This window comes from Eptatretus burgeri, chromosome 15 (genome assembly GCF_056783735.1).
Source record: "Eptatretus burgeri isolate ZD-2024b chromosome 15, Ebu_testis_v1, whole genome shotgun sequence".
NCBI lineage: Eukaryota > Metazoa > Chordata > Myxini > Myxiniformes > Myxinidae > Eptatretus > Eptatretus burgeri.
This window is the reverse complement of record NC_140975.1, coordinates 34764259-34792077: the sequence shown is the minus strand read 5'-3', so window position 1 is coordinate 34792077 and position 27819 is coordinate 34764259. Positions and strand designations below refer to the sequence as shown.

Below are 27819 nucleotides of genomic sequence, written 5' to 3'. Positions count from 1 at the left end.
AGCAAACAAAGGCATTCAGCAGTAGAAAAGGAAGCGTATGCAATTGTGGAGGCACTGCGTAAATGGAGGCATTATCTACTGGGAAATCATTTTCAGCTTATTACTGACCAAAGGTCTGTTGCGTTTATGTTTGATAACAAAAAGCTGGAAAAATCAAGAATGAAAAGATTATGAGGTGGCGCATCGAGCTGTCATGCTACAGCGATGACATAATTGATCGCCCGTGGAAAGAAAACGCTGCTGCTGAAGCCTTTTCACGAATTTGCTGTTCAGCTATTAACGGCAAAACCTTGCAAGATCTCCACAACTGATTATGCCATCCAGGTGTAACAAGAATGGCCCACTTCGTGCGCTGCCGAAATCTACCCTTTTCTGTTGAAGAAGTTAAAAGGATGAGTGAGTGCATCTTGTCCAGTCTGCACTGAACTCAAACCAAGATTCCATAAGGCCACCCGAAGTAATCTCATCAATGCTACCTTGCCTTTCGAGAGGCTAAACATCGATTTAAAAGGACCCTTGCCGTCAGTGATGGACAATCGCTACATGTTAACTGTTGTTGATGAGTTTTCAAGGTTTCCCTTTGCCTTTCCATGTGCTGACATGACTTCAGCAACCGTCAGAAAATGCCTCTGCCAACTGTTTGCAATATTTGGTATGTCTTCTTTTATACACTCTGACCGAGGATCTTCCTTTATGTCTGAAGAACTCAAACGGTTTCTGCATGGACGCGGCATTGCCACCAGTCGAACAACTGGTTTTAACCCACAAGGAAACGGACTGGTGAAAAGATACATTGGTATCATCTGGAAAGCTGTGACCTTAGCGCTTAAGTCGTGAGAACTGAAGACTGCGCAGTGGGAGGCTGTTCTGGCTGATGCTCTGCATTCTGTTCGGTCGCTACTCTTCACATCCACTAATGCCACTTCACACGAACGACTGTTTGGCTACCAGCGCCGATCTACCAGCGGACATTCTATACCCACCTGGTTGGCTTCTCCTGGCACTGTGCTGATGAAAAGACAAGTGCGCCAGAGCAAGTATGATCCCTTGGTGGATGAAGTCGAACTCATTGACGCAAGTCCGGAGTATGCCCACGTCAGACTTTCTGATGGCCGAGAGACCACTGTATCACTGCGACATTTGGCACCTCCTGGTGATGTTCCACCTGGGAACGTGACGGGTGATTCCCTACCTGTGGAGCAACAGCAGGCTGGTTTCGAAAATGGAGAGGTAACACCAAGCAATTCTCCTACGGCAGAGAAACAGACTTTAGCTGAGGAATCGAGTGCAACTGAACCCTCGTCATCAGTTAAACGGTCCCCATTGCGGCGATCTGAACGGATCAGACGCCCTCCTGAATATCTTGGGAAATATTTGGTTGAACTTTCGAGGTGGGGTGAATGTGATGAATCTTTAAAGTGTTGTGGTTGTTGGAAGCTGTGTGGTCACGAGTAACGCAATGTCACGCGTTAGGTATCGAGGGTGAAGCTGTGAGGAGATCCGGGCGTTTCCCGTGTCTTCATGATGTGATTTGGTGAGACGTCAGTTGATGTCGTTAAAGTAACGTATCGCCTTTACCATTTACTGCCTTATTACGATTGTTAATGTTTATACTTGTGTTTTGTTTATGCTTTCAGATATCACCTTGATTGAGTGAATTGAAGCCTCGACAGTGAAATCAGCTTGTTTCTATTCTACAACCTCAGTGTCCGTGCCAATCTACTGTTGTGCATTATTAGTGTATCGTGTTTATTTATTTATGTACTTATTTTGTATTCATTATACCTTTTCCTTTCGTTTAAATTATTCTTGTTTTCTCGCGACCCGTCGAAGTTTGAACGGTGTTCGCCGATTAATTTTTATACATCATTTATTTTTATACTCTAATCATTTGGAACACTTGGCAAGCATTTAAAGTGAGCCGCTGGAAAACGTCGTACACAAAATAAATGTTTTTGCATGAACCCCTCTTTTATAATCCACTATTCAAAAGTATCCTGAAAGATCGAAGTTTCGTTGAGAAATTTTGTGGGTAATAACTTGTGCTGCTGCTCTGGTGGAAGCTGTGAGCATAAGGTCAGCAAGACATGTTTCTCTTGTGCTATGTGGTGTTTTGAAAAGGTTCCATGACGAGAACCTACATGGGGAGGAAGTGTCCCCTGTTATACCTGGTGTTGGCTCAATGGTTAGGGTGGTGGCTTGGAATCCTCTGATCCTGAGTTCAAACCCCACTCCACTGTTGAATTCATACCAGGTGGGGTTGACTCTGCCTGTCATCCTTCCGAGGTCGGCAAAATGAGTACCAGCATGCTGGTATACTGTGTCGGAGTGGCGACCCGTCCAGGATTGTGTCCAATAGCCAAGGAGACTGCTTAGGCAGCACCAACGCTCTGCATGGAGTATGGTCCCGATGGATGGATGTCCCCTGTTCCGGTGCCACCGGCACCTCCTTTTCCAGATCTTGTGCTTTCTCCAAATAATTGTACGGCCAACTCGGTATATAAAATTCCAATTCCTCTCCTTCGGAAGGCCTCCTGTTCATTATCTCCGAAAGAACGGCAAAACTTGTGTTAGGTTTGTGTGAATTTAGTGCGTACCATTCATGAATTGAACGATAGGAAGTGGCCGTGCTTGTTCCTGGATGTATCCTCCTCTCAACCTCAATGGGACAGTTTTATCAAATGCTTATACCCAAAAGAACTGGGGACCTTCAGTGGAGGCTAGCCCATTGGATTCTACCCACAAATCATGTGTTTCACATTTTTTTCTGAATTGATACCTGATGAATGTCCTTTTTGTGGTGCAGCTGAAACTCTTTTCCATGCATATGTTGAGAGTTGGCATTTAATTTCCTTATTTCCGTTGTTAAAGGAACTGTTGAGTAATTTATCTTTGCGTTTTAACTTTAGAGTTTCCATTTTTGGTGTTGACTCCTTGCCTGGGTCTTGAAAGGAAGCACCTTTGGCATTTTTTTTTGTCAGCTCGGGCAAAGATGGCGATCTGTCAGACTCAGAAGGTGAAACTCGAAGGTTTATTAGAAGGATATTGTAACCTATTGTTGCTTTTTAAGAATCTCATGGTTACTCAGATTAAACTAGAGTTTAGTTGTTTTTTTTTAAACATGAGGGGAAGTTACCAGAATTTGAACGAGCTTCGGTGACAAATTCTTTGTACAGAGTAGTTGATGGGAATTTGGTATTTGATTGGTAATAAGGGTCTAAGTCCAGTTGTATCCTTTCTTTTCTCTATATCTTTGTTTCTCAAATATGATTGGCCTGGTCTCTTCTTTGTTTCTGTTTTAACTTTTTTTGGGTTGGGTGTTTTGGTATTTTTCGAATGAAATATGAAACGTCTCTCTCTCTCTCTCTCTCTCTCTCTCTCTCTCTCTCTCTCTCTCTCTCTCTCTCTCTCTCTCTCTCTCTCTCTCTCTCTCTCTCTCTCTCTCTCTCTCTCTCTCTCTCTCTCTCTGTATCTCTGTATCTCTGTCTCTATCTCTGTCTCTATCTCTGTCTCTGTCTCTATCTCTCTCTCTCTCTGTCTCTCTCTCTCTCTCTCTCTCTCTCTCTCTCTCTCTCTCTCTCTCTCTCTCTCTCTCTCTCTGTCTCTCTCTCTGTCTCTGTCTCTGTCTCTGTCTCTGTCTCTATCTCTGTCTCTATCTCTGTCTCTGTCTCTGTCTCTATCTCTGTCTCTATCTCTGTCTCTATCTCTGTCTCTATCTCTGTCTCTCTCTCTGTCTCTCTCTCTGTCTCTCTCTGTGTCTCTCTCTGTGTCTCTCTCTGTGTCTCTCTGTCTCTCTGTCTCTGTGTCTCTGTGTCTCTGTGTCTCTGTGTCTCTCTGTCTCTCTGTCTCTCTCTCACCCCCTGCTGGCTGTTGGTATGTTGTGTGAACTGTCATTGCCGCTCCTTGCTTCGTGTTGTGAGTTCCCCTCCTCTGCTGTGCTGTTTGGTGTTTCCACTTTCCCCATTTTTCGTTTCCCATGTGTTCGTTTTCTACTTGTGGACTTTTCCCGTGTTTTTTTTTCCTTCCTGTCTGGGGGGGGGGGGTAAGAGAGAGAGAGAGAGAGAGACAGAGAGAGAGAGAGAGAGAGAGAGAGAGAGAGAGAGAGAGAGAGAGAGAGAGAGAGAGAGAGAGAGGGAGAGAGGGAGAGAGAGAGAGAGCGAGAGAGAGAGAGAGAGACAGAGAGAGACAGAGAGAGACAGACAGAGACAGACAGAGACAGACAGAGACAGACAGAGACAGACAGAGAGAGACAGAGAGAGACAGAGAGAGACAGAGAGAGACAGAGAGAGACAGAGAGAGACAGAGAGAGACAGAGAGAGACAGAGAGAGACAGAGAGAGACAGAGAGAGACAGAGAGAGACAGAGAGAGACAGAGAGAGACAGAGAGAGACAGAGACAGAGAGAGACAGAGAGAGAGAGACAGAGAGAGAGAGAGAGAGACAGACAGAGACAGAGAGAGAGACACCACGGGAGACCACGGTCTCGTGTCGAAAATCGTAGGCCTAAGGCCTGGCATGGCCGGCGGAGGAGGTTTTTCTCGTTCACTGCGACCGTGTTCTTTGTTAATTCTCAACTTTAATCGTTAATTTATTGTTGTTTGTGAAAACGCCTTTTTTTTCTCTCTCTCGATAAAGTTTATTAACTTGTTTTCTTGAGTTAGAATGGCAGGTGAACGTTTCCGTGTCGAGATGTTCGAGTCACTAATTCGTAAACACGCTGTTTTTTGCTTCCTTCCCAGTGAGGTGGAACTTAACGATGTGCTTTCCACCATCGGTAACATCGTTGGATTACATAGTATTCGTGCTGCTTCTGGCACGAATAAGAAGTTTGTGGTGTTTGTGTCGGAGGAACACGTGGTCGCCACAGTGGTTGAGCATGGCCTGTTCATCGAACCGAACATTACCTCTCTATGTTCGCTTTGCAGGCCCCAACAGTTAAAGTTAATATTAATAATATTCCACCATTTATAAGGAACCAGGACTTGTGTAACCATTTAAACAAGTCCGGTCAGGTTGTGTCGAGGATCTCAATGGTGCCGATGCATCATGTTAGTGACAAATTTAACCACGTCATGTCCTTTAAAAGAGTGGTTTACATGATACTACCTGAAAATGGTAAAACACTGAATGTTGTCCTCAGTGTAAAAATCGAAGGGTTTGAATATAAAATGTTTGCCTCCTCAGAGGTTACGACGTGTTTTGGGTGTGGAGCTTACGGGCATGTGAAGAGTGCTTGTCCCAATGTGGTTACACCGCAATAAAGTGAAGGTTCGGTGAGGAACGATTCTTCCTCACCACAAACTGATGGGGAGAAGGTGAATCGGGAGCCAAGCCCCGCCCCCCCCCCCCCCACCGGCTGAGGTGTTCGACGAATTGGACTCGTCCACCCCGACCGGCGTTGGAAAAAGGGTGTGTAATCGTGACGTAATTAATCCACCCCCACCAAATGAGGAAGTGAAAGTGGTTGCTTCCTCTCCTTTACCATCCACTGTACAGGACAGTGTGGACGATATGGAGGTATCTCTTCCGGATACCAGGAAAAATGCCAAAAACGGTCAAATGTTGATGCCTTTGATGCTAAGGAGCAGAATAAGGTCCAGAACAGAATAAGGAACAGAATAAGGTGGACCTCCAAGGTACATCTGACATTGGAAACCCCTTGGTGGTACCGGAGTCGTGTGCGGATGTGGAAACTTCGCTTGCTCCACTGGCCGACTCTGAGCGGGACACAGAGAACGGTGAGGCATCTTAGAATGTTTTAAGTGTTTGTCCTGTTAGCCAAACTTGTTCAGACGAGTTAACAGCTCTGTCTGTCTGACATTGATGGAGAAATAGATAAAGGGGAAAATCCCTGTGAGTTAAATGTCAACCCCTCCCTCACAGATGATGATGGAAGGGTTGTAGAGGGGAAGGACATGGACAAGGCAAATTCGGAGGGTCCGTAAACAGAGCAGAACTTTTTGTTGAGCCAAAAGTAAGTGTTCCACAAGTAATAGGAGAGGCCATCGATGAAGCACTTGATTCAGATGAAACCTCTTTGACCCCACATTTCAGTGCTTTAAGCTCTTAAGAGGATGAGGGGGGAAACGACACAACCTTAGTGTCTCAAGAAAATGTGATTAAATTCCTGGATGAGACATTCAGGAAAAGATACGTAAAAATCAAAGATTACTTCCCGAATTTACACGATTTCATTAAAACTGCAAGGAGTATGATTCGTGATCCTTATCAGGTTAACATGTCAGATCCTCAATTCCAAAGGTTAAGGAAATTTGTTACTCGGGCTGGTAAAGAGCTTCAAGAATAACTAACAGAATGGAGATAAAAGTAGCATCCGTGAACATCAATGGAGGCCGCAGTTGTGTGCGTCGCCTCCAGGTATTTCAGCTCTTCCAAAATGAAAAAAATTGATGTGCTAATGCTACAGGAGACGCATGCAAATCAGTCTACTGAGGATGAGTGGTGTAAAATCTTTAAAGGTTGTCTTTTTTTCTCGATTGCGCTTGTTGAGGCCAAGGCTGCTGTGGCAATAGTGTTGCATCCTTGACTCCAGCCTTCGGAGATAACTTGTAAGGAAATTTTCAAAGGTTACTTACTGTCTGTGCAATTTGTCAGTAGTAACCTAAAGATTTGCATGACAAATGTTTTCTCTCCTCGTGCTAACTCTGAAAGAGGTGCCTTTCTGTACAAGTTGGCAGAGTTTGTAAGCACCATTGACTTAACCATGTTGTTGTGTCTGGGGGGTAACTACAACTGCACCCTCGACCCACAATTTGATCGGAACACTTGTGAGCCTCATCCACCCAGTGCAAGGCCTTTGGCACAGCTAGTCAAAAAGTTTAAACTGGTGGATGTGTGGCGGGTACAAAACCGTAAATTCCGTCAGTATGCATGGGTTTGTGCATCAAGAAATGTTTTGACGATGGCTCGCCTCGACAGATTTTATGTTAATCATGAAATGGTAAACATTGTTAAGAACTCATATATAAGGCCGTCTGGTTTTTCCGATCATCACATGATTGTTATGGTGTGTGGCTTTCCTCATCATGTCTGTGGAAGTGCATATTGGACTTTTAATTTGAAACTTTTACAAAGTGCACATTTTATAGAAGCTTTTAAAATGGTTTGGGAAAAATGCGAGTCACAAAAGGGTTCATATTTGAACTTAAGACAATGGTGGGACTGCACACAGTCCCAAATCAAATGTTTTTGCCAACAGGTCAGGTCAGGTATGGGAGCATGTGCCAGAACAGCGCGTCGCTGCGTCCACTTTCCGCCGGTACTCCGGGGGCCTCCGTCTGGCCATCCCCCAGGCAGATGCCAGGCCCATCCCCATCTCCTTGAGATGATGGTCAACCTGCTGCAACCATGAGGCACGTGGTCGGCCCACTGGCCTCCTCCACTCATGAGACTCCCTCGCTGAGAGAATCTGGTGAGCAGGATCAGCGTCAGGAAAACGAGCCACATGTCCATACAGCCGCAGCTGACGCTCACGGACTATGCAGGTAACAAATCTCATCCGAGTCTCTCTCAGCAACCGCTCGTTGGACACAAAATCCGACCAGCGATAGCCAAGGATTCTCCGAAGAGACCTGGTACCAAAGGAATTAAGTCTCCGTCTCAGATCCTTGGTCAAAGTCCAAGTCTCGCACCCATAGAGCAAGACTGAAAGTACCAAGGACCTGAAGGCTGGCACTTTCGTCCTCCCGCACAGGTACCGGCAGCGCCACACCCCATGATCCAGTGAATCCATGACTCCCCAGGCCCGACCCAGACGTCTATTGACCTCCGGCTCACAACCTGCGGAGACATGAATATCACTGCCAAGGTAAGTGAATCTATCCACGACCTCAACATCCTCACCACAAACAGACACAGACAGGACAGCAGCATCCAAGATGTCACCGAAAGCCTGGATCTTTGTTTTGACCCAAGAAATCCGTAATCCCAACGGCTCCGACTCCTCATTCAGCACCTCGAGGGCCCCCAAGAGGATGTCTAAAGTCTCCGCAAAGATGACTGCATCATCTGCAAAATCAAGGTCCGAGATCTTGACATTGCCAAACGATGCACCGCAACTTGATCTCCGACATCCTCCCAAAATCCAGTCCATACAAGTGCTGAAAAGTGTGGGGGCAAGTACACATCCCTGACGAACTCCAGTAACAACTGGAAATAAGTCAGAGGCGGTACCACCACACTTCACAGCACTCTCAGTACCAGAGTAGAGTTCAGACATCAGATCGATCAGTTTCCATGGCACCCCACGAACACCAACAATCCTCCACACCACATCCCCATTCACTCAATCCAACCCTTTACAGACATCAACATACCCTGCAAGCAGCCCCTGCCGAAACTCTCGTCTGCGGTCAGTGAGGACACGAAGAGCAAGGATACGGTCAATCGTTGACCTCTTTGGTGTAAAGCCTGACTGCTCTGGACGCTGGTGCTCAAGCAGATGGTGGCGAACCCTATCAAGAATTATCCGAGCAAAGACCTTGCCCGGCACTGAGAGCAGCGTCACCCCTCGGTAGTTGTTGCAGTCTTGGCGATCACCCTTCCCTTTCCAGAGAGGGACAACAAGGCCCCTCTTCCAGTCAGTTGGGATGATGCCTGTGTTCCAGGCAGAGCACAAAACTGCATGCAACGACGCGAGTGCAGCATTTCCACCAGCCTTGAGAAGTTCAGCATGGATGCCACAGATCCCTGGAGCTTTGCCCCGCTTCAACTGGTTCACCGCAGCCCGTGTTTCCACAAGCGATGGTGGACCACAGTTGATTCGAGGGTCAGCAACAGGGATTGTAACACCCTTGACGTCCAACTCGACAGCTGGGGGATCAGCCTGGTACAACCGCCCAAAGTAACCGGCCCAGCGGGCCTTCACTTCAGACTCCTCTGTCAAGAGCCTACCACTCTCTGCTCGAACTGCAGTGCTCCGAGGGATGGGCTTGGATGAACGTAATGCGCGAATTCCCCTGTAAGCGGGACGAGAATCACCTGTCCACAGGTGATGCTCTACCCCCTCACAGATTCCTCGCACATAGGCCTCCTTGTCCACCCTCAGTGCACGTACAGTTTTACGCCTCAGCTCCCTGAACAGCTCAGCTCTGCCATTCAGCCTGGCCCTGCGACTCTGGTCAATGGTATCCAGTGTCCCTTGAGAGACAAAATTTTCTTCTTGCCCTGCGGTGAACTCCAAGGCATCCACCGGCAACATCAAGGACGGTGGTCTTGAAGGTGCTCCACAACTCTTCAGGACCCCCAAAGCACCCAGACCCCCCAAGTGTCCACTCAGCCTGTTCGCAAACTCCTCAGCTACTCTCTCATCCCTGAGCTTGGCAACATCCAGCCTAGGCTGGGATGGTACCATTCTCCAGGATTTAAGGTGCAGCTTTAGAGTTGCTACAACAAGCCTGTGGTCAGTATTGAGGAACTGAGCACTCTGGTAGACCCTGCAGTTCTGGATCATCCTCCAACGACCGTCAATGAGGACATGGTCAATCTCCTTTGCCACACCGCCAGCGTTGGAATACCAAGTCCAGCGATGAGCTTGCGGGCGCTGAAACCATGAACCAGCCACCCTAAGTCCATGACTTCTTGCAAAGTCAAGGAACTTAGTGCTATTCTGGTTCATAGTTCCTGACCCATGGGGACCAACACACACCTCATAACCATCCCTATCAGTTCCAGTCGATGCATTGAAATCCCCTAAGACTAGAAGTGTATCTCGTCTGGGGCACTGATCAACCACAGACTCGAGTGTGGCGTAGAATGCATCCTTCACGGTAAGATCACTCGCCTCAGTCGGAGCATAAATAGAGACCAGGGAAATGACACCTAAGGAGTGACGAATCCTTAATCTCATAATACGCTCGTTGACCGGTGTTACCTCAATTATCATTGGGGTCAGCTTATTGGACACAGCTACAGCAACTCCTTGGGTATGGTAACCATCAGAGCGACCAGACCAATAGTAGGTGTAACCACCCACCATTATCTCGCCGCAATCCGGTCTCCGAACCTCAGAGAGAGCTGCAATCCCGATGTCCAAACGCTTGAGCTCAGATGATAACAGAGACAGGTGATCATCCTCTCTTAGGGATAGGACATTCCAGGCACCCACCCGAAGGGACCGCCTCAGGTTAACCCAAGGAGACCGCCGTCTGGTGGACGACACCTCAGCACCACTCCGACACACTCTCCCGCAATCTGACCCAGGGATGTTACCCCGTGGTTTCCCTCCTATCAAAGATTGGGGGTCCCGAAGGCTTTGCCCCAATCCCATCATCCGGTGAGCTGCCCTGCGAAGGGAAGCTGCACAGGAGGTACTCCCACGGAGTGGGTTTTCAGATTTTTTTTGCGTTTTTGCGTTTTGCGGAATGAAGCGTTTTACGGTGGCTGGAGTGCAAATCCTGCCACCAACCTCCTAATAAGAAGTAACCCAACTGCAGGAGGACGTCCGCAGACACAGTTGGGCACTAGATATGGATGGCCGTTGGCTCACAAGGAGCTCCTCCGCCCTTTGACAGGTTTTGTTTTTAATCCTGCTGGGTGTCCATATCCAAACACCCTCCTCACCAGAAAACCTGGTGGGGGAGACGGTTTAGTCGCCGACAACCCGACCATGGAACAGGTTAGTACAGGTTTACATGGTACCTGTAGCAGGTCACAGATCGAACCTGACCTGACAAGATCTTTTTGCCAACCTTTTTGCCAACAATACTGCTCTTACAGCACAAACAACGCTTTTGGTGTGATATCTGCTTTAAAAAACGATATACTTATCTGTGAGCAGAAAGCTGGATTGTCTCGCATGAATGTCCAGCAGTTGTCGGAGAAAAGGACCCTTCTGGCTAAAATGGTGAAAGAGCGGGCGGCTGTTGCTTTCGTCCGACTGCGGAACGAAAAAATCCAACTTGACACACCAAACATAGGATTCTTCAATTTGGAAAAAATGGTCAAGACCTCTCAACAAATCCATGCTTTGCACTCTTCTGGTGGTGATTTGTTGACCTCCCAGAGTGATATCAAGCATGAACTACAAGACTATTTTTCTGAACTCTTCGCAAAAAGAGCTGTGAATAAGGAGAACAGGAAGCCAATGCTTGAACAGCTCCCTTCTCTGTCTGAAGACCAACAGCAATTGCTTGAGCCTGACATTTCTCTTGGAGAACTTACTGCTGCGCTCAAGGATAGCAAGGATGGGAAAGCCCCTGGACTAGACGGCATTCCGGCTGAATTTTATAAGGCTTTCTGGGACATTCTCGCCCTACTCTTCTTGAGGTCTTTCAGGAGAGTGTTGAACAAGGTGAATTGCCATTGAGCTGCCGGAGGGCAGTTTTGTGTTTCCTTCCGAAGAAAGGAAATGTACATGAGACCGCAAATTGGTGGCCTGTGTCACTCCTCAACACGGACTATAAAATATTGTCAAAAGCACTTGCAACCCGTCTAAAGGAAGTCATCTCTTTCTTGATTGGCACTGATCAATCATACTGTGTTCCAGAACGTTCCATATTTGATAATATTTTTTTTGGTGAGAGACTTGATCAGTCTCGGTCGAACTACATCTCCTGGTTTTGGTTTATTACTTTTAGATCAAGAAAAAGCTTTTGACAGTGTTAACCATTCTTTTTTGTTTGATGGATTAAGGAGAACAGGGTTTGGGGAAAAATTTATTGCTTATGTTAAGTTATTGTACAAAAATGCATCTTGTCTGCTGAAGGTTAATAATAGTCTTTGTTACCCTTTCCCCTTTCAGCGAGGCATCCGTCGCACCATCATCACCCCACCCAGCTCATCTGTCCTTGTTATTTCACGGTTTGCCTTTTGGTTCATCCCATCCCCTCCCCATCCCCCTGTTTTCTCCTCGCATACCTTTTTTCCCCTGAGATAGAGAGAAAGAGCCCACAGCTTCTTTGTGGAGAACTTTAAGTTGGCGGCCCATCCCGGGCCTTCAACTGATCGTTTTTTCTTCACTGGAGCTGTGTTTATTTCCTTTGGAAACCTGTCTTGGCTCGTATTTAATTACTGTACGAGAGTAATCACCCCTCCTCTCCCTTCAAAACATGACTTAGTATTCCCGTTATGCGGCCCTTTGAAGCATTAACACGAAAACATGGCGTCGTCTGTGTCCCGCCCGACGACGTCATCGTCGAGGATCTCGTGATCACCACGGGAAACATAGTCGGTACTGACAAAGTTCGTGCAGCCTCGTGAATGAACAAACGTGTGGTAATGTTCGTGTCTGAGACAGAACTGGTTCACGAAATCGTATCGACCGGACTATCAACAGATGACGGACATTTCGTGCTCGTCTCCCCTCGACACACTGGCCCTGAAGGTCATGATCTCGAACGCTCCTCCTTTCCTGAAGAATCAGACGCTGATCTCCGAACTATCTCGTTATGATTCTGTGGTTTCTCAAATCACGATGTTACCTTTACGTCGCCAGGACGATCGGACGAAGCATGTGATGTCTTTTCGGAGACAAGCTTATGTGGTGCTTCCTCCCTCTAACGCTGAAAGAACCTTGAACATTGTTTTAAAACTCAAAATTATAATCATGATTACCAAGTCTATGTAACTACTGACACCCTGAAATGTTTCGAATGTGGTAATTTCGGACACTTGAAACGATCTTGCCCAAAAGCGACTTCGTCAAACGATGAAACAAACCTCGTCAACAAGGATCCGTCCTCTTCTTCTTCTTTCTCGACTGTGAAGGAAACGAATCACGTGTCCGGTAATAAGGCCCAGTCCTCCCAGGCCTCCCAGCCCGATAGTCCAAACAGCAAAACGAATGTTTGGGATGGTTTCACCGTCGTTTCATCAAGGAAGAGAAAGACTTTATCTGATGGTCGTTTAACCCAGAAGAAGGGAGCATTTACAAACGAGGAATCTGTTGGTGATGTTCCCGCAGTTGACTGACGTCACTCTACAATGCTTTCCCGGAATGTACCCGGTACCTACGGAATGGACCCGGAACGGACCCGAACCCCGGTACCTACGGCCAACAAGTTTACCATACTTGCCGGTGAGGACATTGACGTCTCCCTGACAGAGACCGCTTTAACTGTTATCGCAGTAAATGAAACTGTTTCACTCGTTTAAAACGCTCCTTTTGGAAAGTCCATTCGCATTGATGCACAGACCACTAGTGATGAACCTGCTGTCACTTCGGTAAATGTTAACCCTGAATCCTTGTCAGCAGGAAATAGTGAAACAAATGTTAACCCTGAATCCTTGTCAGCAGGAAATAGTGAAACAAATGTTAACCCTGAATCCTTGTCAGCGGGAAATAGTGAAACAAATGTTAACCCTGAATCCTTGTCAGCAGGAAATAGTGAAACAAATGTTAACCCTGAATCCTTGTCAGCAGGAAATAGTGAAACAAATGTTAACCCTGAATCCTTGTCAGCAGGAAATAGTGAAACAAATGTTAACCCTGAATCCTTGTCAGCGGGAAATAGTGAAACAAATGTTAATCCTGTTACTGCTCCCAGTCCATCATGTGGTGAAGCTGGAAATGCTGGAAATGTTAAAATGGATGTTTTACGAGAGACCCCCAAAGTACTGTATACCTCCACGCCGTTGGAGGTCGATAACACTGTTACAGTTGAGGGAAGCGATATCGCCACATCCACTGACGGTGTTTCCGTATCATCAAATCCCCCGATTATTTCCATTACTTCACCAGGAGGTGTTCCCACAATGGAAGAGCACATAGACGTGGTAACCAGTACAGATCCGTGTATCAATACTGACGACAGTATCGAGATGCAGGACAGTACAAGCTTGTGTGACTCGGAAACTAAAACCGACTCTGACGAATCTGACCTGGAGGAAGCAAACAGAAACAGTCAGGTGGAAACGGTGGAGAAGCCGACCAATCAAGGTCCCACGCCCCCCCCTCCCCTGAACAAATAAGACTCTTCTTACAAAATACATACTGGAAACGCAACATAAACCTGACAGAATACTTTCCAGATCTACCGTCCTTCCTTGAGTGTGCTCAGGCTATCGTACGTAAGCCTGACTTATTCGGTTTCCACCAGACACACTGTCACCACTTACAAAAACTGATTGCCAAGGCGAAAAGGCATCCTAATCAATTATCCCGCTTCTGATCTTATTCTGAGAAGCTATTATTTTCCTCATGGCCAGTTTCAAGATCAGAACAATAAATGTTAATGGTGGTGGAAGTCCGCTCCGCAAGATCCAAATTAAACAGTTGGTAGAGGTCAACAGTCTTGACATAGCTTTGTTACAAGAGACCCATGCTGTCCGATCTGTTCAGGCTCAGTGGCGACTATATATGGACAAGGAATGTTTCTTCAGTAACAACTCCACGTCGAGGGCAGGCATCATCTTTGTCTTTGGGAAACTTTTCCATCCGTCCTGCCTTAAATTTATGAGTATTATTGATGGACACCTTGCCTCCGTGACTTTCTCTATCGATCAGATCAAGTTCACAATTCTCAATGTGTACGCTCCAAGCAAAAATGACGAGCGGATCTCCTTTTTTGCCGAACTGAGAAAATTCCTGCAAACGCTGGATTTGCAGACTTGTCTAATTATTGGTGGCGATTTTAACTGTACTGTTAATGCTTCATTTGACCGGAACGGGCCGAAACCCCAACCATGTACTGCAAAAATTTTTGCAAACATCATTGTGAAATATAATCTTCATGATATTTGGTGCATGCAGCACCCTTCTGATCGGTCTTATACATGGTGTCGTTGTTTAAACAACCACGTCTCACTTACGAGGCTTGATCGCATCTATGTAAATTCTCATTTATTACATGGAGTTTATAAATCCAATATCGTGCCTTCTGGTTTCTCCGACCATTCCCTAGCTCGTGTCTTTATTCAACTCTCTAAACCATGTCCAGGGAGCTCTCACTGGAAATTCAATAACAGTTTACTAGAAAACCTCAACTTCATTCAGGCCTTTGAATCCTTCTGGACGGCTCTCCTAGAACAGAAGTTAAGCTGTTCCGTTAACCTGCTGATATGGTGGGATTTAGTAAAAACCCAAATTAAAGGGTTCTGTCAACAGTATCGTTTTTTCTCAACAAGGGCTGACCATGAAGTAAAGAAAATATTACAGTTCGAGATTTTACAACTCCAACGGGTCATCGGACAAAATAATAGTAACATACAAAAAACCTTAACTGAGAAACAGTCCTTATTAAAGGAAATAACCGAGAGGAATGCATGTGGTGCTTTAGTTCGGATGAGGGTGCGACACCTGAATGAGGCAGACGTACCAACTAAGTACTTCTTTTCCTTACAGAAACGTCTTCCCAGTAAACAGCTTTCTCAGCTGCGATTAGCAGATTCATCCATTACCTTCACACAATCAGAAATCAAACTTTTCGTGAAGGAATACTTTTCGAAAATATATTCAATGGAACAAATAAATCCTGTCAGTGTCACCTCTATCTCTGTAGGCCTGCCAGTGTTGTGTGAAGATGGGCGTTCCCAACTGGAAAGACCCATTACTTTGGATGAACTTGGCACTGCCCTGCACGGCCTCGCCATTGGGAAAGCACCTGGATTGGATGGACTTGCAACCGAATTTTACAAGAAGTTTTGGCACTTATTGGGTCCGGAACTCATTAAGACCTTGAACGCAAGCTACCAGCTTGGAGAGCGACCTCAGAGTTGGCGACGAGCTCTTCTTACCCTCATCCCAAAAAAGGGAGACATGCTGAGTATTGAAAATTGGCGTCCTATCTCCCTGTTATGTATGGACTATAAGATATTTTCAAAAGCCCTGGCATCGCGACTTACTCCTTATTTATCCTCGTTGTTGAAAGAAGACCAATGTTGCTGTGTCCCAAAACGTTCCATCTCTGACAACATCTCCCTTGTGAGAGACATCATTGAACTGTGCAAGGAAAACCCTTAAGATTAAGAAAACCCTCCTTGATCAGGAGAAAGCCTTTGACCGTGTTGACCATCGGTACCTTTTCGAAGTACTTGAGCGGTTTGGACTTGGTTCAACCTTCATCTCTTATATTAAGTTACTATACAATAATATTTATAGTGTGCTTAAGATAAACAATGAACTTGTTGCACCTTTGTCTATTAACAAGGGAATTAGACAAGGTTGCCCTCTTTCCGGGTTGCTTTATGCTCTCTCCATCGAACCCCAACTGGTTTCTTTGCGCTGTAGACTAACGGGTTATTTTGTGCCAGCTTGAACGGCCCATCAAGGTACTGGCATACGCCGATGACTTGCGTGTATTCGTACAAGATATCAATGACGTTAACATCGTTCGTTATTCTTTGTCCTTATTTGAAAAGGCTTCTTCATCCAAAGTTAATTGGAACAAAACGAGTGCCCTTTGGCTCGGTCCGTTGTGCTACTTGGCGCCAAGACTTCCTGCTCCACTGTCATGGGACAATGATGGTGTGAAATACCTTGGAGTGTTCTTCGGTAATAATACCACAGCAGCAAAAAATTGGGCTGGTTTGCTTGACTTTGTTGAGGGTAAACTGCAAAAATGGAAAGGTCTGATCACACAACTTTCATATCGTGGAAGGGTCTTGGTCATCAACACACTGGTGGCCTCTACCTTATGGCACAGGTTCTTCGTGCTGCATCCTCCAGCGGTGTTGCTTCAACAGCTCCTGAAGTGCTTTGTGTCCTTTTTCTGGGACGGAAAACACTGGCTGCGACCTGGGGTCCTCAGTTTACCACTGACTGATGAAGGACAAGGTCTGGTCGACATAAAGTGCCGGCTAATGGCCTTTCGACTCTCGGTTGCTTTTCGCATGCTATACATGCGACCCTCTCCACGATGGGTCAACGTCGCTCGTCACCTTTTGCAACAGGCTGGGAGGCTAGGCTATAACCACTCTCTTTTCCTGATGGACCTTTCCAAAATCGACACATCCCCCCTCTTGGGTTTCTATCAGAGCATGCTAAATGCGTGGCAAGCTCTGACAATAACAAGAGCTTCACATTCTTACATGAAACAGATGTTTCTGGAAGAACATTTGTTCTACAACTCCTTTTTCCATGATATGCCTGCTGATAGGTGTTTTATTTAACGCTTTACCGACAAGGGTGTTAAATCTGTCGCAGATCTTCTCAGCCCAAACGGCAGCTGGATCGGAGCTGATGCATTGGCAAGCCTGGTCGGTGTGCGATCCTCTCGAATTGTGGCACGCATATCAGGTAGTGTGCTTTGGACATACACACAGCTTGCACCTGCTTGGGAGCAAGACCACCAAAGCAATGAAAATAATGCACATCGAATACCTGCTCTCTCTACCTTTCCTGAACTCGTGTGTGCTTTTTCTCTTGCCAGCCCTCTTCCTTGTGCCCCTTTTAACGTAGGCTTCAATGGCCTTCCCAAGCAAAAAGACCTTTATTTGGGTTGTGTAAAATTTCTTTCACAACGGCAAATAACACGACAGAAGGTTCGATGGAGAGACCTCTTACCTTGTTCTCCCCCTTATTTTCCTAACTGGAAAGGTTTTTATCACCCTCCTGTACCACCACGACATGGCGACTTCCGATGGAGACTAGTACACTGGATCCTTCATTCTAATGACTTGTTGCACCATTTTTCAAATCTGCTTGTTGATGAATGTCCCTTTTGTAAGAAATCTGAAAACCTTTTTCACATCGATGTTGAATGCCAACGGTTGGCACCTTTGTTTATTTTACTTCAGAATTGTTTTGTGAGGTTTGGTTTGTTTTTTAACACTTGTGTGCTCATCTACGGATTGGATATCCCACACAAAAATTCCAATGCTGTGTTAGCCAATTTCCTGCTTGCTCAGGGAAAGATGGCAGTATACAAGTCAAGGAAAAGAAAACTTGATGGTGTTGGAGTAAATGATGAAGATGCTTTGTTTTTGTTCAAAAACCTTGTAAAAAGTCATGTTAAATTTTCTTTCTTGCTTTCTTTTCTTTTCAGTAACTGGAAGATTACCACAGTTTGAATCAAAATGCATCAAAGAAGTTATTTGCAAAGTCCGAGAGGAATGTTTATCCTTTTGTGAAATGTTTTGTATATACTCCACCCGATTAATCCCTTCCTTTCTTCAAAAATTGTTTCTTGGGTTTTCCTTCTTTCTCTGAAATGAAAATGTAACTCCCATTTGGAGGCTTTCTTTTCTATTTTTTATAATAAAAAGATACAAAAGTCCCCCTCCCCCTCCTCCTTCTCCTTCTTCTCCGTCTCTGTCCATTCTTTCCTTTTCTAGTTTTATTCACTCGTGGCCCCACTACCAACCCATTGCGTTTTACCCTCTGTGACGTTGCTCTTCCCTGTTGCAAGATTTTCGAAAAGAAAAAAATTTAAAAAACGAAGTAAAGAATCAATGATATTCCGCTTTAAATCCCCTTTGCATGATCGCATAGCAATTGACGCAATACCCTAACACTTAACGGAAAAGTAATTTCGCACTCTTTCCTTTGGAAAGAAAGGCATCCTGTTTTGAAGTCATCAAAATGAATGACATTCCTGTTCGGTATTAGGGCGTTGCTTATACCGAGCATTGCATTTTGAGCTTGCATCCATGAGCATTCTTCCCATTGCCCATTCTTCCTTCAAATATCCCTCTGTTGTGTCCCTCTACCTTGCTGTTGTTGCATTTCCCTGCTTTTCGCTGTGTTCTCGTTGTTCTTTTCTGCTCTGTGTTCTAACTATTCCGCGAGCCTCAACTTTGTGCACAAAATAGTGGGTTGTGGTAAAGAACACACGTTTTAGCACGTTAAACGTATGCCTCTGTGTTAATCCAACTGGCATGATGGTAAACACAATGGCAAAACAATTCGTCAGGCTTTTATGGCTGCTTTCATTGGTCACAACATCTGGAGCATGTTGATATATTCCTGTAAACGAACTCTAGCAATGAAGCTAAAATTCTCAAGAAAGATGTAAAGTAGGTGTACTTAAGACGTCTATTTGTTCCAGTGCTGCACCTTTTCCATCCTGGAGTCTGTGCAAATGTCTTCTCATGGGATGAAACCCACAGCTGCTGATTACCAGCTGTTCTATAGTGATTCATCCAACAATGATGGAGCATGGCGGCATGGCACATGATGGTCATGAGATATGTGCGCAATGCAGATGCATTCATAAGGTATCTACTTGAGCAACCATGTCAAAAACATTTTAAGGTTTGGAGGTGAGTGATATGACAAATCATATGTCGATCGTATGACCACGTATAAGGTCAGGTGCCTGCAATGCTTAAAATACAATGCTAAAAATTTTTTACAACAGAGAAGAAATACCAATCGTTATGACGAAATGATGTTGGTAGAGTCATTGAAAATGGATGGCATGTTTATTGAGAACGTCACTGGAACCTTCGTCCTATTCATGAGGCTTAAAACAGGGGTTTTAAGTTTCCTTTGAAGCTTGAACATAAACCAGGGCGAATGGATGGACAGAAGGGGTCAGCATTTTGTCAGCCAAGCAGGTTACCAAGAGAGGCCCGGTTATTTTCGAGATGAAAACGTTATTGTGGAATGCACAGAGGATTAAATGTACTCCTGCGGCTTTGTGCGAGTATATTTGAGAATTTAATTTCAATAGCCAGTCACCCAGTCACATATAAAATCCTGGGGACAATCCTCATTAGCTCCACCACCGATGGTGAAGGAGGTTATCTTTTCACCCTGTTTGTTTGTCTTTGTACAGGATATCTCAAAAAGTTGTGTACGGATCCGGGTGAAATTTTGTGGACAAGTTCGGTATCTGAAAAGGACGAACTGATTAGATTTTGGTGAAGATCCGGATCCAGATCTGACTACTATAATTTTTTTAGGTGATTCTTCACCATTGAGAGATATGGGCCAAACTGATATAAGCACAATATCTCAAAAAATTGCGGACGGATTCGGACGAAACTTGGTGGACACGTTGGGTGTATCGCAAGGACGAACCCTTTCGATTTTGGTGAAGATCCGAATCTGGATCTGGATACGAGAATTATCTAATTTCTTAAGTGATTCTTCTCCATTGAGAGATAGGGCCAAAAACGATAGAGGACTGCATAGCATGATTTGCATAGCATTGGGCCTGAAATGTTCTCGTGGATCAAGCATTACGTGGCGGAGATATGCACTCTTCCGAGCACCCTTCTAGTTGGACCTCTGCATCAGAACAAAAAGGTGGACTAAGGATTTATGGTTCACAGCGAGGTGTGCCTTTTTCGTTTATTTTACCATTCCACACCATGTCATGACTCACATTATGACAATGTGCCATGCTAATATTTCATCCATTATAATGATGTTTTATTAGCTTATGGCAAGAGGCTATGTACGATTTTATTGGATATTTTATACACACTCTCGTATCTTTGAAGTCTTTCGAGATTAACAATGTTTCGAAGCTTAGAATCCAAATGCTTAGTTCTGCTGCCTCCAGCCGGATTTGAACCTGCATCTTCTGGTTTCCAGTCCAATGTACTTACAACTGGGACAGCACCAAGCTCAGATTCTGTGAGAAATGCATAAAGTTGAGTAATCCAATGTATCTGATCCTACAATGTGAAATAAAGCTATTCTTCTTCTTCTTGTGGATGGCAGTTTGGCTGCCAAGCAGCTATCATTTTGTTGGGGTGTGGCTGTACCGCTGATGCTGTGCCCCTATACCAATGCACTGGTACTCATTTTGTCAACTTCGGAAGGATGACAGACTGAGTCAACCCCACCTGGTGTTAATGCATTGGCCAACGGGACTCAAACTCAGGACCTTAATATCCCAAGCCAGCCAACCGAACCACTAAACCAACATCAGGCCTAAATAAGGCAATGTCTGTTCCTTATAGAATCGAAAATGGCTTGGCAGACCTGCACCAAATTTTGCATTCGTTCTTGGAGTACCCAGGGTCAGGTCATGAGTCTTAAATAAATCCCCCCTCCTCCCCTTCTCCCTCTCCTCGAGTGTGGGGAGACAACTTGCTGTTTCCACCTGTACACAAGGAATAGTGCAAGTGCTTTAACTACTGACCCTTGCTGGGGAAGTGGGTATTGCAGGTGGGGAACGATTCCACTTTTGAAAACAAATCCCGCATATTACTATTGGTATTATCCACCTGTTGCATAAGGTACATAATTACACGTCTATTTCCACAATCAGCTCCCAATGCTCATGATATGTAAGGGCTGTGAAACATTTCATCTTTTCTGGCTTTTCTTTTTTTTTCTTTTTTTTTCTTGTTATCCTGCCTGGTATTCTTTTGAACTTCTTCTTTATATTTCTACTTATTTATACTTATGCACTTGTTTCTTCCTTTGCCAGTAAACTTTTCATAGCTGTAGCACTCTTGCATTCATGGTGTCCTTAACATGTTGACTACCAATTGTTGCCAGCTGTCAAATGCTCTGGATCATGTCGAATAAGCTCATTTCAGTTATAATCATTTACTTTCGCATTGTAACCATCTCTTATTTAGTCTTAGTTGAGCCAAAATAAGCTTTGCACCTATATCATATTTGTGCACTTTCATGATTTTTCAATATTGCACATAATGGTACAACACAAATTTGATCATTATTATTACATCAATTTATGTTCACCGAACTGCCAGAAGATTGTTTGTTGCGTTATCTGTTTTCTGCTTACAATACAACTGTGTAATTTTTTTTTCTACGAGAATACTTGTCGTGGTAGAATATGCCACAACCAGCACTACGAGTATACTCGTCATCAGAATATACTTGTACACTTCGAGTAAACTGTTTTTTGGGTTCATTCCCTCCACCATAAGAATCAGGTACTCACCTTCAAGCTTTGAGACGATTTAACTGAGAACAAGATACAGAAACCCAAGAAGTTAATCAGTCCTCTTCCCACAAGGGATAAAGTTCAAGAACCTCACAATGATGTTCTCATTCTCCCTGATGACTTGCACCTTTTTCAGTAAGGGTCTGAATTTTGCACCAATATCCATAAAAAGAAGATGAATTCGCTCTCAGAAACGATGTAGAATGGTTCCTCTGCGACATCCAATTTCAAACGGTCTTTATGTTTTTTTTCACAAGTATAACGATCCCAAACACCCTGGAAATATTGAAATTAGCGAAAAGTAGAGTGATCATGGTAGGGTTAGGGTTAGGTCATCAAACATTTGCTCAACTCCATCGCAGCTAGAACAGCTAGTTCGGTAACTAGTGCCCATAGATTTATATATTTAAATATTTTATAATTAATTAATTAAACGGAAATGTGTCATTCGTGTTTACCAGAAAGGGAACTTCATTATAAATAGAGGGCCTGCATATTGATTTGTGTGCTTGTGGATTCCTGTGTGCAGTCTGTGGTGGTAAGGTAAGAAGTAGTGAGGTATTGTGTGCGTGTGCGTGTGCGTGTTTGTGTTTTCTGTTGTGGCCTGGTTTCTTCTTGTCCTCCATCTCTCCTTTCTTTCTTTATATTTATCTATTAGTCCGGCAGATATGGGAATGGATTGTCCCTTTGATGATACAAGCATGAGCTTTGGCACACTGTTAGAGCATGCCCTAAGGAAGATATTTAGCTATAGGGCCATCACAGATTTGTCCTGTGGCCAAAATGGCGGCCATTTTCCAAAATGGCCACCACCGGTTATTTTACCAGTAGCTCAGGTTGTAGACCAGCTAGGATATTGATTCTGGTGGCTAATCATACATTTTCAAGGATGAGAAATGCAGTGGTACTATTTACAACATGCTATAACTACTCTAACAACTACCTAACTACATATATCTAGCTTTCAGGGAAATGCATAATAGTAAAATTATAAACGCATTTAATATTGGTGGAGTTATACATGTACATGTTTTGAAGCTGTGACATATTCATGAGAGTACAATGCAGTCTTCGCAATGTTTCCTTTATAATATTTGGTAGTTTATTTATATGAGCACACAGTTCATGAGATTATGCTGTATCTTGCAAATCAATAGTGCATGTCCCATTGTTGCTTGACATGTTAGTGGTGAGGGCAAGTCTATGACAGTCCTTCCATTATTAACCAGGTAAGGCCTTCCATGGTAATATTACAGGTTTTCAATGAAATGTAATGTTAGTTTCGAGAACACAGTCCACCACAGTGGCAAAGGGCAGTGCACTGAAGTGCTGCCTTGACACATTTGCACTGTCCTCTGCACCCCTTTTTGCATCCACTATATATGAGTTCTCGACAGGCCTGGGTCGCTTCTGGCAGTGTGGTCCAGTGAACTTCCCATCTACCTGTGTCCTTCTTCTTCCACCCCCAGTCACCTGGGGATGGGAGTTCTGGGACTGCAACCATCATCTGTCCCCAGCGGTAGGCAGCCCTCTTTGTGTGCTGAATCAGTGCTGCTTGTGTTGGAGGGAGTTCTTCAATGTCTCTACCTTTCTGGGTGAACAGCTGATTGTGTGCCTGATTGACTGATTCCAGGTTGCTATTCTGGTCATAGAGCAATACCACGAATCGCTCCAGAGACTCCATCCAGTTGTCTATGGTGTCTGGGGTGGCAGCCAAGGCACAGAAGGCTCCAGTGACGTCATCAAAGGCTAGATTATCAAAGCTCTGGCTCGATGAACTGCATCATTGTCAGCATCGTGCTCACATGCTTTCCCTAATGCATCCTCATTGCACACGAGCACCACATCACAACCTTGCTTGTAAGCGTCCATGTCTGGGAAGTAACCCAGTATTCTGTTCTTGAGTTCAGTGGACTGTACACGCCCCGTCACGTGTGTCCCCAGTTGTTCCAGCCTGGTACTGTACAGATTCACCAAGTCTGTTAGCTTGAACACTGGTGCAACCATATTGTCCATGCGCACTTCCTCAATATCGGCGACAAGTCCAGCGAATGCAATTCCATGGTTAACAGTATCTACATTAGATTATTGTGCCTTTGCGTCCCTCGCTTTATTGTACAGAGAGGCAAGACACTGAACATGCTACTTAGCCTCTTGGGCAATGAGATCTCCAACACTGAGTTTGGATAGGAGGTGTTTGTCCTGTCGTTTGAGGGCATACTGCCTCACATGAATGTCAAGTTTGAATGTTGATGCATTACGCAAAGCATCTCTTGCTGCACATTTGCCACAGAAGAAGCATGTCTCTGTTGAATCAGTATCACGTTCAATGCTCTGACGGGTGAACTTGTGGGTTTCTGGGTCATCATCGTGGTGTGTTTTCCTCTTTTCAGCCCTCTGAATTTTTGTTTTGTTATACTGCAGGCGTCATGCCATTTGGCTTTGTGAACCCGGAATGCTGCCTCGATGACCTGACCCTCAAACAGTTGTGACAGTTTTAGTGTTCTTAACAGGCAACTGATCTTGTCGAATGTTACAAGATGCTCAGCTATGGTCCTGTATCCTGCCCCATCTGTGCCACGTGCTGAATTATATGGACATGTCAGCATCTCATCTGTGTCTTCTTGACACAGAACACATTTGTTCCAGTCTGTGGTCGGGCACTATTTACCTGATGAGCTAGGATCATCAGGGTCCACCACCTTGTATAGTTTGGCCATTGTCCCTATGCACTATGCTACTTTAGAACAGTCTACTCGTTATAATATGAGAACAGTATGTACTAGTTATACCACCACCACTCTACCATAAGCTGAAATCTCCAGAAAAATATGTTGGCTGCCACCACAGTCACAGCCCAGGTCAACTGAAAGCATACAGATATACATGCAGATTGGGCATTGTTACTAGGTGTACACAAGCACACAAAAGCTGTACTAACAACATAGAATATTATCATTGTGACGTTATTATGATGTTCTGTGTGAATATGCAGCAAAATATATGAATACACATAAACATAATTATGAGGTCAGCACACAACTCATGGGCTGATTCTGAAATTCCGGAAAATGTGCATAACTCCGCTAATATTTGATGGTTTTACGATTATTTAATTCCCTGAATGCTAGATATATGTAGTTTGGTAGTTGCTAGCATGTTATAAATAGTAGCACTGCATTCCGCATCCTTGAAAATGTACGATTAGCCACCAGAATCAATATCCTAGCTGGTCTAGAACCTGAGAAACTGGTAAAATAAAAACCGGTGGCCGCCATTTTGGCCACAGGACAATTCTGCGATGGCCATATAGCTAAATATCTTCCTTAGGGCATGATCTAAGTGTGCCAAAGTTCATGCTTGTATCATCAAAGGCACAATTCCCCCAAATATCTCTCTATTATAATACCAATCTTGCACACTAAAAACTCGGCTCGCCGTCACACGATCTCTATGAAATTACTGTGGCACTTCGCGGACATGCCGACAATGTTTGGGAAGTCTTGGCGTTCCATAGTACCACTTGCATTTTGCACAATGCGTATTTTTGTCATTCCCCGTGTACGGTCTGTCGTCTGCTACCAGCTATATTGTACTGCTATCCTGTGCATGTGCACGGGTATCGCTAGTTTCACTTATATGCCGGACTATATGGAGGGGTGAACCTTGCAAATAGTTTTTGTAAAGTTCAACTGGCTGCACCTGGATGGGTTTGAGGGTGGAGGAGAAGCAGCCAAAACCCCAATCCTAACCAGTTCCTCGTTCCTGATGATTCCATCTATGTCTATTTGGATTCCTCCTGATACTCCAGTGCTGCATTTGGTCAGTTATTTGATTTGAATTGCATCATGCCTAGAAGTCCCTTAAACTCCTTCAGATCATCATAGTCTTCAATAGCTCAGGCATCCTCACTGGAAGCCTTTGGCTGGCTTCACTGACTGGCTTCCATGACAACCCCCAAATAGCCAGGTACTCCAACTGGATTCCCCCAAAGATTGAGTAAAGAAGAAATGTGAAGTAGTTGTCTGTATTGTGTGAGTTGAGAGCAAATTGTAATTTAGTGGTGTGCAGTGTCAAGTTCAAGGTGACAGCATAAGCAGAACAGGTCCTGAGTTGGGTCGAGGTAGTGTTGATAGGTTTTAAATGCAGTGTCGGAGGGTTTGTTCAGATGGATGGATCATGGAGTGTGGTTTAAGTATTATATTTTTGTTACCCAGGCTAGACTGCTTCGGAGTGAGTGAGCATACCTCGAGGTCGAAGCCATCCGATATATGCATACCTCTCGGTCTAAGCCATCTGACATATATATATATATATATATATATATATATATATATATATATATATATATATATATATATATATATATATATATATATATATATATATATATATATATATATATATATTGTTACGGCTGTGGAAATTTGCAATACACCATAAAGGGTCCTCAGGTGAGATATATCGATAAGTTCATGTGTAGTTAGCCCACACCTGTTGTTTAGAGGGAATATGTGTGATTCATCCGGGCTGCGACGCTTTGAGTTAGCCATTTTTTTTTCTCCATCGTTATTTTGGACCAATGAGCCGCTAACAAATCAAACACCACCACCTTCGCCTCTTCACCTCCACAACTCCATCCCGCAAACATCGCTTCACCGCCATTCCCAAACGACGCCCGCCAACCACCAAACCACCACACCAAACCCCCCACCACCTTCGCCTTTCTCCTTCCACAACCATCGACCCCACCACCAGTCAACACCAAACGTCGTACTGTCCGAAGCCGTTCAGTGATTGCTGCCGAACGCAGCAAGCCAGCCGCGAGTGCAATGGATTCCTTACGGGAGAGAAATTCTGATCAGGGGAGGTTCACACCCCTTTTCCTCCGTCCAATGGGCGAGCGTCGGGCGGTGTGGCCCCGCCTCCAAGCGCGATGAATGTGGATTCCTTACGGGAGAGAAATTCGGATCAGGGGAGGTTCACACCCCTTTTCCTCCGTCCAATAGGCGAGCGTCGGGTGGTGTGGCCCCGCCTCCAAGCGCGATGGATGTGAATTCCTCTCAGGAAGGAATTCGGATGAAAAGAGGCTCACGCCCCTTTTTTCCACACCAATGGCTGAACAGAGGGTGGCGTGGCCCCACCTCCAATCACTTTTTGATCCTAAAATCTTCATACAGGCTCCTCCCCCAGTCTATAAAAGACGAGAGTCTGTGTCGAGGGGTCACTTTTCCCGTGGTTGGTGTCGTCTCGTCGCTGGGCTCATCTCTTCGCTGGACTCGAGCCACCTTCGCTTTCACAAGCAACCAAGCCAGCCAGCCATTCCTCTCGCTCGATCCTGAGCATCAACAATTACCCCCCCCCATCCACGCTGAGATAGGGCCGTTCATTCCCCACCCTAACCGTGGTGCCGACCAAACCGTGCTTGCACAGAGCACGCCGGAGAGTGCTCACCGACCACGCCAGGGGCACGGAGCCGGGGCGTCACTGCGCTGATATTGCCTTTTCGGTCTCGTGGACCTGGCCGCTCCTCCAGGTTCCGCGCACATTTGGTCCACAGATCCCGTCTATCTCCCTGCCTATAGGGAGGTCTTTCCTGTTTATTTTGAATGAATGATGTGGCGCCGAGTCCCGACAAGTATAATTGTTTAAGTGTTGTAAATAATTATCGTCGGTAGTAGTGCTTTTGCTTTTGTTGCATTTTGCTTTTCCTGCACATTGCATTACTGCCTTATGTGCATGTGTTGTGTGTGTGTGAAATAAAGGTGCTTGCTTGTTGAACTGTTTTCCCGTTTCGTTGCATCCTTTCCTCCGTTGAAAGTTCCATCTTGCATCACGTAAGGGATTGGTAGTGGGTTGAAACACCCGATAAGTAATCTGAACCGTCGAGGTCGACGATAACTCCGCTCGGTTATCCCTGCAGCATGGAATGAGCCGCTTAAGCGGTTCGTGTCCAAAGTCGACCTGCGGTGAGGTACGATCGCCCGGTTGACCACTCGCGCAGGTACTTAGGTAGGTCGAATTTGGCGAGCAACCCTATCCTGCACGGG

At 45.1% G+C, this 27819-nt stretch overlaps 1 long non-coding RNA gene and 1 pseudogene across 3 annotated transcripts in view; both read left to right on the top strand.

The window, feature by feature from the left end:
- LOC147011909 (uncharacterized) overlaps positions 1-18157 on the top strand; it is a 172120-nt gene extending 153963 nt beyond the window's left edge. For 2 of the 3 annotated variants that reach the window (XR_015051784.1, XR_015051783.1), the window contains 2 exons: positions 17101-17193; positions 17942-18157. This is a non-coding gene — a long non-coding RNA (uncharacterized LOC147011909). Of the gene's footprint in view, positions 1-17100; positions 17194-17326 lie in introns of all 3 variants that reach the window. The other variant, XR_015051786.1, reaches the window with a different exon arrangement.
- Positions 483-1455, top strand: LOC147011910 (uncharacterized; annotated as a pseudogene).
- Positions 18158-27819: the final 9662 nt, after the last annotated feature.